This window comes from Anser cygnoides, chromosome 26, assembly GCF_040182565.1.
Source record: "Anser cygnoides isolate HZ-2024a breed goose chromosome 26, Taihu_goose_T2T_genome, whole genome shotgun sequence".
NCBI lineage: Eukaryota > Metazoa > Chordata > Aves > Anseriformes > Anatidae > Anser > Anser cygnoides.
Genome location: NC_089898.1, coordinates 1310540 through 1326827, shown reverse-complemented (window position 1 = coordinate 1326827; position 16288 = coordinate 1310540). Strand labels below are relative to the sequence as shown.

General features: G+C 40.2%; 1 long non-coding RNA gene across 1 annotated transcript in view; it reads right to left on the bottom strand.

Moving 5' to 3' along the window:
• The window catches only part of LOC106044408 (uncharacterized), a 96839-nt gene that overhangs the window by 69326 nt on the left and 11225 nt on the right, over positions 1-16288 (bottom strand). The gene's annotated exons all lie outside the window — the stretch shown is intronic.

The window sequence follows — 16288 nt, the reverse complement described above, 5'->3', positions numbered from 1 at the left end:
CTGAAATCAGTGAAGAGCCAAATGAACAAAACTACATAGAATGGCCTTGGTTTTGCCCCTTTTTGCTGTCATTACACCTGAGCAATCCCATCATAGCCAAGGAAGTAACATGCGTATAACTGATGACATAATTTTGCCTGAAGGTCCTCAAGTATCGAGGGACTTCAGAGTGTGCTGAGCTTTAACCACGTGGTTAAATACTTTGCTGAGCCAAGACTTTATTTAATGGCTCTGCTGAAGATATACCAACCACTTGATTCCAGTGAAATGAGGTGTGTAATTCAAGTAGTCTGAAGGTTCAAGTATGTAGATTTGCATTTACTGTAAATCAAAGGTCCACCTGAAATAACATCTGCAAACAGCAAGTGCAAAGCTGACCACAGAGCCCTCAAAGCCTTTGCAGAACTAGCCTTGAAATGATTCCCTGTACGATTTCACCACTCAAAAACAACAACAAAAAAGTTTTGCAGTGATATGGTTTTGCTAAGAGAATATCCCATGCCATCTTTGTATAAATGAACTTCAAAAACGACACCGCAGCTGAATTTAACTTTCAACAAATTCTGCTTCAGTCTTTGCACTCCGTGTTAGCACATTGGAATAAAGATGTCATATACCCTCAAAAAACAGTTGTCCTTGCTTTATAACTATCTGACAGAGGGAAATGAGGTCCCTTGCTCTAAGAAAACTTCAAATTCTATAAAGGTTCCATTTCATTAGTTGCTAAATTGAAAAAAAACCTCTGCACTAAAGCTGGAAAAACCTCGAGAGCCACAATGCAAACATAACCTCCTGTGTAGGCATGCTTGCCTCCAATAGATTGTCCATCACTACTATTCGAGACCCAAATTGATTTAAGACTCCTATGTATATACTGTGAGTAAAGCCAATACTCACCTCACATATTTACAGGAAAGAATATAAAAGAATATCCTCCTGAAACGTAGCCTAAAGTGCTTTGAGATTGCTTAGTTGACAGCTCATTTGCAAAATACAGTTGATTCACCAGCACAGAAAGCAGCTCTTACATTTTTAGAACACAGAGATTTGAATACTTCAGGCAAAATAATACTGACTACAGCAGGTGTGACAACTATCATATCTCAGTAAACAACCTCACTCTACTACCTCATCATCTCATTAAATCCCAGATAATAATTAATTATTTATTCAATTATCATTCATTATTATTTCAGGGGGTACTCAAGCTTTAGCAATAGATCAAGGAGAATTTTAAACTCACTGCGCATCCCCCTTTCCCCCCCAGGTTTATCTTTAGCAAAACAATTGTGCAAATAAATCTGATGTTGAAATTTAGAGTAAAAAAATCAGAACTATATAGAAATTCTTCTTGAAAGATAAAAAGATAGGAACCCCTTCTACTGATCACTCGGCAAGAATTAAGTTTCCGCAAAATGCGCTAACAAAATGAAAATTAAATGGGTTGTTTAGTTTCTGTAACAGTACTTGCAACCACTTTTATGTTGGGTGCAAGGGTATTTGTGTAACAGTTAAGGAGTACTATATTTCCCCAACCCTAGGGAACCTAATCATGATATTCTTTCTGTATGTGTTACCTAGTCACATTAGGTGTCTCCCATACCTCTCACAAAGCAATTACACAGATCTGCACTCCCAGGAGCTGCTATACTAAAAATACATTATAGCATTACCAGGTGGCAGTAATAGAAAGGAGTAATTAACACCATACACAATTTTTGTAACAAAAATTTGCAGACATGCGAATTCATAGAATTCTCGTTTATTTTGCTCTCTGCTGTTGCTACTTGAAATACCATTCTAGGAACCTCAGGACTTCTAAAGTACAGAGCAATTGTGTTTTAATGCAAGTCCAGCCCCTCAAATGGATTTTGTCCTGAATGCAGCATCATGCTCACCTTAGTCTGGTTCTCACTTTCTTCCCTGGGAACCTTAATGAATGGATTTCCCATCCCATCCAAGGACATTCATTATTGCAGTTTACGAGTTAGTTGTGCTTCACACAACTAGTTTGCTCCTTTCCTTCAGGCATCTTAATTCCTAATTTTCAGCAGGCTCCCTCCAAATGAAAATCACTATCAGTATGGGTAGTATTTGGAGTTTTAGTATTGATTTATGCCTTGGGCAAAGAGGTTAATTAAATGTGAATTTTAAGCCAGCAACATGATCAGGAGAGTGAGGAAATCTGAATTCATGAATACTTCCCGAGCTGTTAAAACCATTTAAAATGAACAGTGACAGGAAAACCCCTGACTGTTTCTAGCAACTGCATCAATGTGACTGAAAAGTTTAAGAGAAATATCAGGTGGTCACAGGTATTCTAGTTCAACAGGGCTGGTTTTAGTTTGCATTTTTATTGACATTAACACAATTTAATACTGTATATAAACTGCTTATACTTCTTTCATTTCTCGCCTTATTCCTTTTTCCCTTTCACAGTTTAATCCTGGAGCTGTATGAACGACGTATGGGCTGTATTAACTTTGAACCCAGTCTCATCACAGATGGCACATGCTCTGAAAAAAGCTACCAAATTACCTTCACCCATAGCGCCAGCCAGCAGCTGCTCCGCAAAGCCAGAGGAACTGTATCCACACACTGATTTTTAAATGGAATTGTGCTAAGATGTTCTAGCTCCACTTCAGAGCACAAATACCAGTGGAACTGCCACTGATTTAAACCATAAATCTATGGTCTTGATTTCAACCACAACAGGAATTTTTATTTATTTATGTATTAAGGTCACGTACTATTTTCTCTCCTAGGTCTATTCTGTTTTCTTGTGGCATCTTTACAGACAACACAAACATTTGCTTATACAAGGCAGCGGGAAATTATTTTCCACCTGCAACATGGTTCTTAAAGGGTAGCAGTAAAGAAGGGGGAGAGAAGCAAAACATATAAAGCAGCAACACCTGTAATAAACATACCCTGACACACTATGATTCAGCACTGGAATTCAAGTAAGATGATAACTAGGTGTGGGGGGTGGAAAACAAAACAAAACGAGAAAAACCCAGCAGGTCAATTGCTATCACCACTTCGCCACCTCCTGCCCTCCAAACCTTCCAGGCAGTTGATCAGCTCGGTAAGACAGAACAGCATTGATCCCATAGCAAAGCGTTCTGCAAGAGTAGAACTATTCCAAAGCAGAACCGACTGGCCTTCACCTCACTTCCATTTCTGTGTTAGACTCCAGTCTGCATCACAGGTGCATTTACAGTTAGTTAAGAAAACAACTGCACTTAACACCGCATGTTCTGCAGATCCCACAGCAAATGAGCACCTTGCAAGGAAAACGATCCAATTCCTGCTATTTGTTTAGACTGTCCTGTCTTCTTTACCTCTCCATCTTTCACAGCAGACTATTGCTACTAACAAAGGGCAGAGAAAAGGCCAAAACTGGTTATTTATGTAGTACATTGCCCCAACTAATGGACAGAAAAATGTGATCAATTACCATTTTTTTTCCTCCCCACCTCATCTGAAACCATAGGCTTTGGGAAGTTCTTTTATTAGCTATATCTGCAGATCTCTTTGGAACACTGCACGACAGCAATCTGCAATGAAGTGTTACTTGCAGTCTTTGCCCTTGGCATACTGTGCATGTCTTGATAGAGACAGAGAGATCATGCCTGAACCACTTCCAAATTTGTAACAGGCTGTTGATATTTGCTTTCTGGTGACTAATGGAGGGAAAAAGCCAAAACATTACTGCTTCTGCTGTTGGTTTTTTGTTGTTGGAATCTTAGGGGAAAAAAAAAAAGGCACAAAAACCCCACCAGGTAAGCTGCAAAGAGCTCTGACTTCTTTACCCCAAACGAATAGGTAACCTTCTCACTCTGGCTGACCTTGTAACTTATTTTTCATGTTCACAAGGGTCATTGCCATGCAATATGGATACCAGAATTCCTTTCAAATCACTTGTCTGAGGCCCCAAATGCAGCTTTCCAAACAAACTAGTCCGTATAAAGCGCTATCACAGCTGGACTGCTGAAGCCAGCTAGTTTGTTCAGAGCTTGTTCACGGATCCCCTACGTTACCTCTCCGACACAGTCTAAAAGCATTCTGGTGTCTTTTGTCAGTACCTTGAAAGGAGAAAGCGTTAACTGAATATGGCATGACAGAATAGCTCATGAAGAAGCTTCATCCTGGCAGCAGGAAAAACGTTTCCTTTCATTCAAATGGAGAGAGATGAGATCGGCATACAATTTCATATATACGAATACATAGAGAAAGTTCTGGGTTTGAGACATTGAGCAGCAATAGGAAAAGGAAAGCACACCAGGATGCTAAGCAGCAGTAGCTTGCCATGAATCATGCGTTCCACACACCCCCATCCTTTTTGGCAGAAGTAGGAGCTTTTCCCACTCTGTACTATATCCGAGGAAGCAATAAACATCATGGCTCCATGGACATAACTACCGACCTGTGCAACGCAAACAAGACATAGATTAAGTGCACAGTATTTCACCAAACCCAGGTTTACTTTCTTTTACATAACTGAGAAGTAGCAATGGAGGTGAAACGTTATTTACTGAACTGACCATTTAACTTGCAGGTTTTTTCCTGCTACTCACTCACACAGTCTGGGGACTTAAAATCAGTTTCTTTGTGCAATTTTTTTTTCCTTGAACACATGCAATCATGCTATTTTCATGAAGAATATATTAAAACTTGACAAAACACGTGGAGTAAATTCTAGAAATACACAAGAACTTATTTTTGCATTTTCCCCTTCTGTTCATGTTCTGTGTAAAAGAGTTTCACAAATGTAGAGAAGAAAGAGAAAAAAAAGAATTGCAAATAAGTACGGGAAATGTGTCCACAATGAGATACACTGAAAAATTAACCTTTCCTAAGGCTGTATGCTCAGTAACTACCGGAGTATTCTTTAAGACTCACGATTATTAACTGCCTTTTCTGGCAGCAGCAGAAGCTGGCAGCTTTCATGCACAGAACACACCCGATTCCCATTTGAATTCCAAATTTGAAAAAAGCTTTTATGGATTTCCCTCCTTCCCTCTTCTTTCTCCAGTTAAAAATATTGATCCTTTGTATCTCATGCATGATCTTCTTATGTTTTCATATTAAAAAAGAACACAAACAGAATATGTGCTGACTTGCATGAGAGGAAATAAAGAGCAAATGAGATTGATCTTCCTACAGCACAGGGTACACACAGGCCTTGTATCAAATTTAAGTGTAATATCAAACCACACCAATTAAACCGGTATAAAATGTTGGGTGAACATCCTTACTTCAGCCTAGAGGTACATTTCAGTTTTAATAAGGGATTAACTTTCTAAACTACTTTAAATAAGCATAAAGAGAAAGATAAGATATATGGTTACTGGAAAACAAGGGCTAGGTGCTGACAGCCGTAACATGAAATAGCAGAGACTGTAGTTACTTCAAATTAAGAAAAACTAATTTACACAATATCTTACTATGTCTCAGCTTCTCCCTGTCAAACCGGCGACCTCTGCACTGATGTGCTATTTCTATTTAATCTTTTCAAGCAAACAAAATTGTTTATCTTTGCTGAGCCAGATCAGTTCAAACTTACACAAAAGCTGTTCTAAAAATTACTTTCCCTCTTCTTCTAGCCCCTGTTGCTCCACAGGGCTGCCTAACTCCTTATCCCAACAGATTCACAAATGTCACCAAAACCCACAGAGCGCTGACCTTTACAGGATTCTGCTAAACCATGCAACACGTGGCTCTCAGAATAACTGAGCCTGATGGTTTGGTTTGGGTTGGGAGATGTGGAAAACCACCATTCTCTTTCTTACACTGTGTACACGTGTGAATCTGTACGTTAGTAAGAGATAATCATGATGAACACGTGAAAATTATTTTTCATGGGACTAAACAAACTTTGTTCATACCTCGTGTACAAAAATTTGTTTTTGCAGAAGCCACAACGTTAGGCTGTGCAAAAATACATAGCAAAGGACAAACCAGTACCCCACAGCACATACAACTCAAGTAGAAGATGAGACAAGGAGCAGCACTGAAACAAAACATGCATCATAGTGATGTTTTACGGCAGTGTTAAAATAGCCAAGAAGAAAGAGAAAGATCAGGTTTTAGATATGTGAGGGATGGGGTCCAACTTTAAATATATATCTATATATAAAATATATATAAACATTCTGTTTCTGCCTCTGTCACCGATTTGTAGTGGGACCCCACGCAAGACACTATGTGCTTCATTTTGTACTGGTCTTGTCTATTTAGACTGTAACCTCTGCAGAGTAAGAAACATTTCTCAGTGTAGTTCAGCAGTATCTGACCCAATGGGAAAAGAAATGAAAGCAGTTAGCTTGTCAAAACAAAGGAAAAAAAAATCAAAGTTCCAGTAAATTTTACCATTGCATAAATGCTGCAGAAAATATAGTTTTGCTGGCTGTTTCCAATATCCACTGAGTTTTCATATTTGTTTATTTTAATTAACTTTTTAATTAATTTTTAATGTAACATTTTTTAGATTTTTAACATTATTTAAGATAACCTCATAGTATGCTTTCTGCAGTCAACAGCAGTCAAGATTTAAACACAAAAATCACGAATTAGATATCAAAACACCAACTGTTAATACAACGTGAATAGATGACCAGATTGCTCTTGTGACAGAAGCGGTCACAGGTTGTCTACAAGGGTAACAACTTATCATATGTTTTTAAGTTTTTCTTTCTGTACATTATGCTTCTAACAGTGGGAGAAGTTTCCATCAGCTTCTGGCTTGAAGAGAAGAAATGGAGTCCATCTGGGTAGGAATTTATTACAAGCCTGATAATGACAGCATCATATGGATGAGTTCACTGTTTGTAATGCAGGGCAGTCTAGAAACCCTGGGAAGCATAAACACACATCTGAGAAGAAACAGAACACCCCTAGCTAGGCAAATTAACAAAAACATAATGGTAAGCTGAGGCTTGCTCTCATTTCCTTGGTGTGTTTAAATTCAAGAAGGGAATAAGACAGTGAAAAAAATCTTGAGAAATTGTTTGAGAGGTGTTTTTTCAGCTGGGTGCCTTCACTCCAAGAAAGAAGGTAAGTGGAAATGACAGCCTGACCAATGTAATTCATCCCATAAGATTCAACACGAATACTCGGAAAGTAGGTGGTGACCAACCAATAAGCCAGATGTTTAAGCACATTTAAATACCTCACTGCTGATGAAGTGGTGAAGAACAAGCATTTGCATACACTGAATAACCTGATTCCATTTAGGTACAGATTTCTTAAATCTTTCCCTGAAGTACCTGGTGCTGGCACAGACCTCTGCAGCGTTAGTTCCAAAGCCTCCGCTGTATCTCTGCTACCTGATGCCAACGTTGCACTTTGCACAAGGTCAGTTTTATATGTAGGCTTTTTTATACATAGGCTTCTGCTGAAGGTAGAACAATGACTGCTTTCAGACGTCCTCCACGTTAGCAGCAACAGGCAGAGAAGAAATATTAACCACGACTGGCAAACTTACGAGGCTTAATTTCCCAGCATATTTATTTATTCAAGCGACTATCATAAAATGCCTATCACCTTGACAACGAGGCATTTATTTACAAGTCTGGAAGAACAGTATGGCATAAAGATACCTATACAAAATGCAACATTATGGGAAATAGTTGCCACTGCTATTTGGTAAGTAACCCCAAAATCGTGGTGTGAGGTTGGGGTGAAGGGAGATGTCACACTGGAGAGAGATTGACACAGTTCATTGCTTCTTGCCATGCTAGGCCTTTTGTTTATAGAGACAAATATTGTTTATAGAGACATTTTGTTCGGAGACCAAACTTAAAAGTACCTATATCCAGTCTAGTAAAAGAAGTTCAAGAAAACTTGTAGCTTACTACCACTCCTCTAAAAAGATCTTTTAAAAGAAGAAGGCACTACATGCCAGGCACACACACACAAAAGCCTACATTTGAAACAAAAGAATAAAAAGAATGTAGGTTCTCTCCTTCCAATGACATTTTTATTTTTCTATAGTAAGATGAATTATGCTAGTTTGAGCAAGGTCCAGATGGCATCTAAACCCTTAAGATCTTACAATCTTTTTTGGGGGTGAAGAGAGTACATACACACACATACGGGAAGTATTTTTATTTGATATGCTGAAGCATGCACAGTCTGACTGTGCTCAGACTTACCTTCAGTGAAAACACAAAGTCAAATCCACTAAATCTACCAGTCCGGCTGTCAATCCCCTACACATCAGAGCCAGAAGCGTTTCGGTGCATTATTGCACACATCCCTCTAGAAAACGAAGAGGCTGCTCCCCACAGGTCTGTCAGTCACCTAGTCTGACAAAGTAGTTTCAAACTTGTCTTGTGTCATTTATTAGTCAGCACCAATCAAAACGTTGTCCTACGCATCTACTGCCCTTGGGTTTCCTTCAGCACTACACAGACACTGATGCATCGTGACAAACAAGGAGCACCGGGACTCGACCTCCCGTTCCTTTGCCACAAGTGGAGGCAGGCCCAGGAGCCTCTCCAGCACACCACCCAACCTCCGAGTAGCGCCAGACCAGCACAGCAGCAGAACTTACTGAACGATTAACAAAAATATCCAAACCAGCTAAGCAACCTCACCCACACCAGAAATGTTACAGACTAATAATTTGACTCGCAGGCAGATCCTGAGCGTCAGCTACAAAACCTGTTATTTCGGATTTGTGGAACATGGGCCACCTCAACAGCACTTTGTTATCACTTAGAATTGTTTTCCTAAAACAAAAACCCTAATGAACTCTGCAAGCTGCACCTCTAAAAATAACTTCAAAATATCCACCAAATTAGCAAACCAACTCAGATAACAGGTTTCGGGAGTGTTCAGCTTTGACTTTTAAAGACAAATCTGCCTATGTTTTCTAAAGACTTCATCTTCAAGTTATCTGAGCCCATCACAGCCATTAGCAAATAAGGATATCCTGGGAGGAAGCCAACATTATCAATCCTTTACAGGCAGGAAGCAAATAAATAGCCTATGAGCAGCTCAGGATCATGCACTGTGCTAAGCTGAGAGAAATGCACATTTGTTGCATCATCACCTCTTCCTTCCAGGTGGAAGGACCTTCCTAAATTTTGGGCGTGTTCACGTGAGGTGTTTGATTCCGGATAATCTCCGTGATAGACCTCACCCTTCCCACAGCGCCCTTCTGTCCGCTGGAACCTCAGCCAAACGTGGGAGCTCTGAGGTTTTACCCTGCCTGGTCAAAAATAACTTCTTGCTGTTACTAGCCCTCGCCCAGCAGCTCTTCACTGAATGCAGAGCATTGGTGAGCTTGAAGGGACACCTGCTGGCACGAGGGGACATTACAGGCAGGTAACACCAGCCCCACGTTTAGATACTGAGCGTTGGCAGAGGTAGAGAACCTCAAACGGTATTATGTGATAACCTGTGATGGTTCCGTGATCGATAGTCTGGAGGTAATAACTGAAATACTATACCCATTTTGCTTAATTCCGAATTCAATTGCAACTGCATCAGGGTAACCTATCCAGTTGGGTCACCTGGCTGTCTTGCAACATACATAAACTGAACATTGCATCTGCAAACAGGAGCATGTTAAGCACTTTTTCATGCTTGTCTGATAACATGTCGGACTGGGGTTACTTCTCCATTAGACGCACTGGAGAACAGCCATGACACTGTAATTAAAAGGCCATTAGAGCCATTTTTCCTTTTATCCATATAAAGGGAGGAACCCTTTGAACACTCACATTCGCCATAAAAGGCCAACCTGCCTCAAAGCTGCTCTTTTAGGCTGCCTTATCTTCCACACACCCCTTTTATAAGACCTGTTAGCAATGCTGCAGAAATCCTTTAGATGTGGCTTTCTGTTTTGAAAATAAGCAGCCCAACTGATCTTTTGCACTGAAAAAAACAAAAACACCAAGGAAAAACCAAAGATCAATGCTCACATTGCAGCACTGATCAACAGCACTGCCTGCGTACCTGTGATGGGAAAAAGGGCAGAAGACTAATTCCATGCTCTGCAGAGCTTGCTATTACTAGCAAAAAGCATGCAAAAGATAAAGTGATGCAAAAACAACTAGACAGCATTCCCTGAACGTGCTTTGCTTTTGAGTTTTCTTCAGCAGGATGCGTGCTTGCAGGACCAAGAACTGCACCGATTTGGTTAGGTTTTGCTGATCTTTTCTCACCACATGCAAAGCTCAGTTAATTAAAAAAGATGACAGCAAGTTTGCCCGCCTCTGTGGCTTGGATAGAGTGACAATATATGCTATCAGAATGTCTTGGGAAACAACTCTAGCAGGGAAAAGACAAAAAGGCCCTTCGTCAAATCACAACAGCAGTTTTGCACAATTTCAGTATGCGTAAAAGTTGCTTATGTTAAAAGTGTCCCTAGTAAATCCTCAGGTATTGACCCTTTTACATCAAACACTGCAGATAACAGGTTTAGGGACCACTCTTCTCACTACCCCTACCTCACCATTTCTGCTTTAAATATTTCTCAAACTGCACAACATGGATTAGCTGATGTTTGTAAAGTTTTGACTCAAAAGATAACTACAAACATAATGGTTCCAAGAATTTAACACAAGAAAAAAAAGTCAGAATACTTTGCTAAGGCTTTTATTTTCAAATATAGCTGTGAGGATACCCCCCCCTTTTTTTTCCCCAAAGCTTTTCAAGTTCTTTTGCTTCAAGCTGATCCTCATAATTAAAAGAACTGATAAAAAAGCCTATGTTAACAGGATCTGTGCATATTAGAGTTCATTAAAATGTAATTCCCACAAAACAGGACATTTTAATCCATCCATACTTGGGAAAAGAGGGAGAAAATTAATTTTTTTTCCCTGCATGTATCTGTAGGCCATATGTGTTAATTACAATTTACTTGTATAAATGAGAAAATTATACATTAGCAAGTAGTTAACTAGTTATTAACTCAATTATTCTTCAGAGACTAGGGAGAAATTACACTCCCAGCTAAGGTGTCCATTCTAGCTTGTATGTTAGTGTTTTGCATGTTCTTTAACCTACAGAGAAGATAAAGCAATTCAAACCTTACTACAAACCCTGCTTAAGCACTGTCAGCTACGCAGTGAAAGACTCTTACGTCCATCTTACAGGCAGGTAAACCAGGGTGGGGGCTACACGCAGCCAACATGCCGCCCCACCTGGCTGCACTGCAAGAAGTACGAAGCTGAGTGATGACCTGAGGTGGTGAGGACACAGCAGAAGGGGCGAGGAGAGATGAGCAGTCAGCCCGACAGCTTTGTAGCACCACTATACCTTAAGGGACACATCGCACGTTAGTGGTTTGTTTTAAAGTTAAAGGGTGCTTCTTGACCAATTGCGAAAGAAAGCATCTTGAGTCAGATGTAGTCACTCTCTTCTCCTTAGTTCCCCTGCCTGCGAAACGATAATAGCTACAGCGATCTTGTTCTTTGAGAGCTACTGATTAAAATGATTACATAAGCATTAGATACTGCTTTTTAGAGATTTTTCCATACAGTTATCAGTCCCACCATGTGCATGAATCAATACATGATTCCTAAACTGTAGCAAAATAATCTAAAATTATTTGTAGATAAGAAACATCGGTGCACAAAGTGACTATTGTTTGGCGGTTCCTCCTGTCACCTTTACTCCTGCTCAGCTGATTGTAACATTGCAATAACAAACAGAAAAATCAGATTTTAGGGAGACATCGCCCTTTCAGTTAATGTTTTAAACTCGGTGCAGTTGTCCAGGCGGTGACTGAAGAACAGTACTTAGCCAACTATGCTGCTTTTGGCTCCCCTTGTCCACATACACTATCAGACTACTAGGAGTCATTTTAGCAACAAAAAGAATCCCACTTGTTTGGTAAAGAAATGCCTGACACCAACTGGCAGCTCCCATCTCCCTGCCTACTCGGAGGAAATTTGGCTGAAATCCTTGTGCTGGTATGAGTCACTGCACAGAGCAGAGAATCGCTGTCAGGAGCTGGGGGGAGATGGTCCAGAACTTGTCAAATTTTCAACCGGGATAAATCGATTCCTTGGAGTAACACTGTTTTCCAGTGGTGTATTACCTGTTCAGTGTATCAGCAACACCATTTGATAAAAACATTCAAAATAACAGACACCCAGTCTTGAAGAGAAACAGGCCAAGTGTCTTTGTACATGAAGTCGCTGGCTTTTTCTTTTCAAGAGGTATAGTAATGTTTTTCACAAATGCTGTATCCTCAGTCTAACTGCTATGTAATGAACTGTTGATAGATGACAGCAATCATGAGTGACTGCTATTATATCTTATTCTGTGACTGGCAGAATGAATAGCATGAATTCATTCCAGAGTGAATGAATGCCTTCAAAGAACCTTTCATAAAACAGGAGCCTTCAAAGCGGGGTTACCATTTCCAACAAAGATTCAATATTGCTCTGATTTATTTTTCAGATGGAGGGCCAAGCTCATCCTTATTTCAAGTCTTTTGAAGTCAGACACCAGAGCTGACTTGGGTTCAAATTTTAATATAAAGGGTATTTCTTAGAAAACAATTGTTACTGTACCTACTAATCGTATGGCATTGTACAGAAAGTACAGTTGTACTGCTGTCAGCTGGCGGCCACCCAGCACACAAACACTTAACCCATTACTTCACTGTGCCACCCTGCAGCTGGACTCACCGCCCAGCTCTTGAAGGCAATGAGATTTTTAACGTTCACTGAAGACAAGGTGAGATGTCCCAGTTGAACAGCTGACAGCACGATCTCAACTTTGCCCTTGCTTACACTCCCTGCTACACTGCCATGCTGTTTACACCGATCTGCATCGTGGTTCTGGATGAATTAATTGCTCATTCAATTAATTGTTCATTCTTCTCATGCAACACTCCCACTTCCTCCCTCCCCTTAGGTTATAAAGGCTCTAACACAAGCCCTTTTCTGCTGATGGCCAATGTAACTAAGTAATCAACAGCAAAAGCCCAGCAGAGGAAGGTACAATGTATGATTTGGCGATGACCACTCTGAGACAGACTACTGCTGTTGCAGTCTTGAAAAAATCCTTGTCAGATGAAAAACAAAGTTAGATTTATTACAGCTGTAATGCATGCCATTTTATTTTATTCTACACAACTCTGGATTTTACTCTAGACAAGGCTAGTATACTGCTTTCATATGGAGTGATATAAGTGAAATGAATACATCTGTATTCAACGATTCAATGCATCCTGACCTACAGTACAAGACATATCTTCCTCCATATTCCACCTGCACCACTGAGCGATGAATTATGGAATGCTGCACAAGGCTGGAGAAACCCCGATCTCATCTTCACATCAGTGAGAGCCAAGTATGTAGCAGCTGTACACAACCCGAGAGAAATAATCAGTTTCACACACCTGATACACAGTACAGGCATGAGGAATAGGTCCAACTGCAAGGCTGCATAAACCCACGAAGTACGAAGAGGCTACGGTTTCATTTCTGAAGCTGAACCCCCAGCGCTTCCATCCCAAAGGAAGACAACAGCACATAGACGAATCTCCAGGCAGCCACGGGCTTTATCCTGCAACACGCATCTCCGTACTAAGGCAGTACAGAGAAGCGAAGATGGGCGTGAAAGGAGAGAGACCATTTTCAACAGCACTTGTGGATTCAACTCACTTGTGGATTCCCACCACCAACGTTAGCACAGATTCTGAGCAATTCTGAGCACATGGGCTGTGTGTAATGAGAGGGCTCAGTTGGCCTGCAGCATTTGGTGAACTGCACGTGTGTTAAACGGGCTGCCCCCTCCAACCTGGTAACTCCCCGCTCCTCTCTGGAGGTTACTTTTGAAATCTTCCAACCGCTACAGTGAACCAGATAAAACTCACAGAGAATTAGGAAATTTGCCTCCCACTGTGTGTATTGAATCATAAATGATAAAAATAAATAAATAAGCCCTCAAGTTTCCCTCTGAACTGCAGAGTAAATACTTCTTAAGTGTGGAGCAAGTGGTTTGAAGAGCTTGTTTCACTTGTTCCATGCAAATATCAAGATTAACAAAGAGATTAATTATATCCCATTTTTCTTCTTACAAAGGATACAGGCAAATTTAGAATAACAAAAATAAACCCTCTGGATAAATATTCATAACAGTGCTGAGCAGTAGAAAAGCAACTCATTTTTTATGTAGAAGGGGGGAGAAAACAAACTGTCATGAGTGCTCCAGAAGCATAAATACATATTAAGTAAGGAAGTCTCAGAGGTACACTTCCTCGGTCTGTGGAAAGAGGGCTGGGGGCTCAGAAGGCTGTGCAACATCTCACGGTCTCAAGGCCTGAACTCCAGTTAGAGAATTCAAAATGAAAACTGGACTTGGACCGCAACAAAACACGTATCTGTTCCTATTTCTTTCTGTTCTTGTGAGAGCTGTAATCGGGGGTTCAGGTCTCCCAACAGCTTCGAAGCTCAGGAGGATTTTGCTTTGAGGTGCAGCAGCAAGTTCTGTGTTATTAGCTGATTGAGTGCGTTATGCAGGGAACATCAGCCAAGCACAAAAGAAAAGTGGCACCATCCCTGCACCCACCTTTCCACACTTCGGTGATAAATAACAGCCCGATTCCCGAAACACGTGTGGCATTGAAGATTGAAATGCTGCGTGAGAAACAAACTGATCGTGCAGTTCACAGCAGGTTTGGACTGAGGCAGAGAACTTCGTGTTTATTTTTCTCCGAGATCCCACTTCACCCAAATACACACTTAACTGAGCACTGCGCATTAGATAGGCAACTACAGCATACCATTACACCGACAGGTGCTCTTCTATAGACTAACAGCAGTACCGGTTCTTGAAGTTCTTTGGCAAGCTCTTGTATTATTTAGTTTAGAATTAAAAGCCTTTTTTTTTTTTGTCCTTGAAGTCACACTATGAGTGGGATTCTCAGATATTATCTTTCAATTTCCAAGCTTTACAAAACCAAATCCCCCTAGCAACAAAATGTGTTTTTTAAATTATCATCATACCTAATATCCTGATCATTAGAGGCACTGAATCATAGTTTCTGCATGCTGATAGTTTGTGACGCGGTCTTGTGTAGGTGGTTGAAGCGATTCAGTTCAGATAAAAGAAGATACCAGGTTATCTATAGTCATTAGATGACTCCTCAAGACCAGTAGGTTTAGAAGGCTATGGACAGAGAGTACACAACCCTGGGACATGCAGATTTGCAAAGATTTACTCATTTATGCAAGGAACAAAGCTCAATAGCTTGAAATATAGTGCCAACTGCTGAAGAGCACTTAATTCTTGCTGGGGCAGATCTGGATTTCACTTTTTGAATACAGAAATCTAATAGAAACTCCATAATTCTTTGTGGCATCCCTTGAGCTCTTTTGGACTTTTCATCCAGTTTCAGGCAATTCCAGAGCTCACTCTTGCATGGAAATTCATACATGAAAACATCCATGAGGTCACCTGCTGTGTAACATATATTTAACTTGCATCACTGCTGGACAAAGTGTTACACAATGGTTCCTCATCACATATGATGAAGGAACAACAAACACAACACTGTTTTTGAAAAGGACTGTAATGATATATTACTTAAAAAACAAAAAAAAACTAAAAACTGACCACATTGGTCAGAAAATCAACACACAACTCTAATCCAGCATAGTCCCAGCACAATGTGGCACCTGCACTATCTGCATGCTAGAAATTAAACCCACAGTGCAGCTCAGTTCACAAAAGATTTAGGTCTTCAGTGGCTAATTTGGTTAGATGAGGAAACCTTTATGAAATCAAACTATCAATCTCTTATCCAAAAAGAGCAAAAACCTCATAGGGAATAAACAAACATTGTTATTAATTGGGCTGCCCAAACTTGCATCCCTGCTAATGCCAAAATATATATTTTTTTGCTCAATACTGCAACTCAGTCAGCCAAACCTATCTGGGAAGTTCAGGTCACAGATCTCACCCAAACTAATCGAACAGGTGAATTTAGGTCCAATTTGCATTAGCATTTTAACACATTTGTTTTTAAATGGAGTGTGTGTGTATGGGACAGACTTAGGATTGCCATATCCACTAGAACACCAGATGTAATTCATGATCCTTAAATTATCACCTAATGGAGCCATTACACCTCAACAGTTACGTATAATCCCATCCAGGATCTGACAGCCCTTAAAACACAAAATACCACAATTACTTAAATCAGCCATTAGGAATCTAAAGTTTGGGTGCATTTCCTAAGCTCTACCTTTCCATGCTTACTTTTAAAGCCTCATTTTATCTTCTTTTGTGCTGGCAAAAAGACCTGAGTCATCAT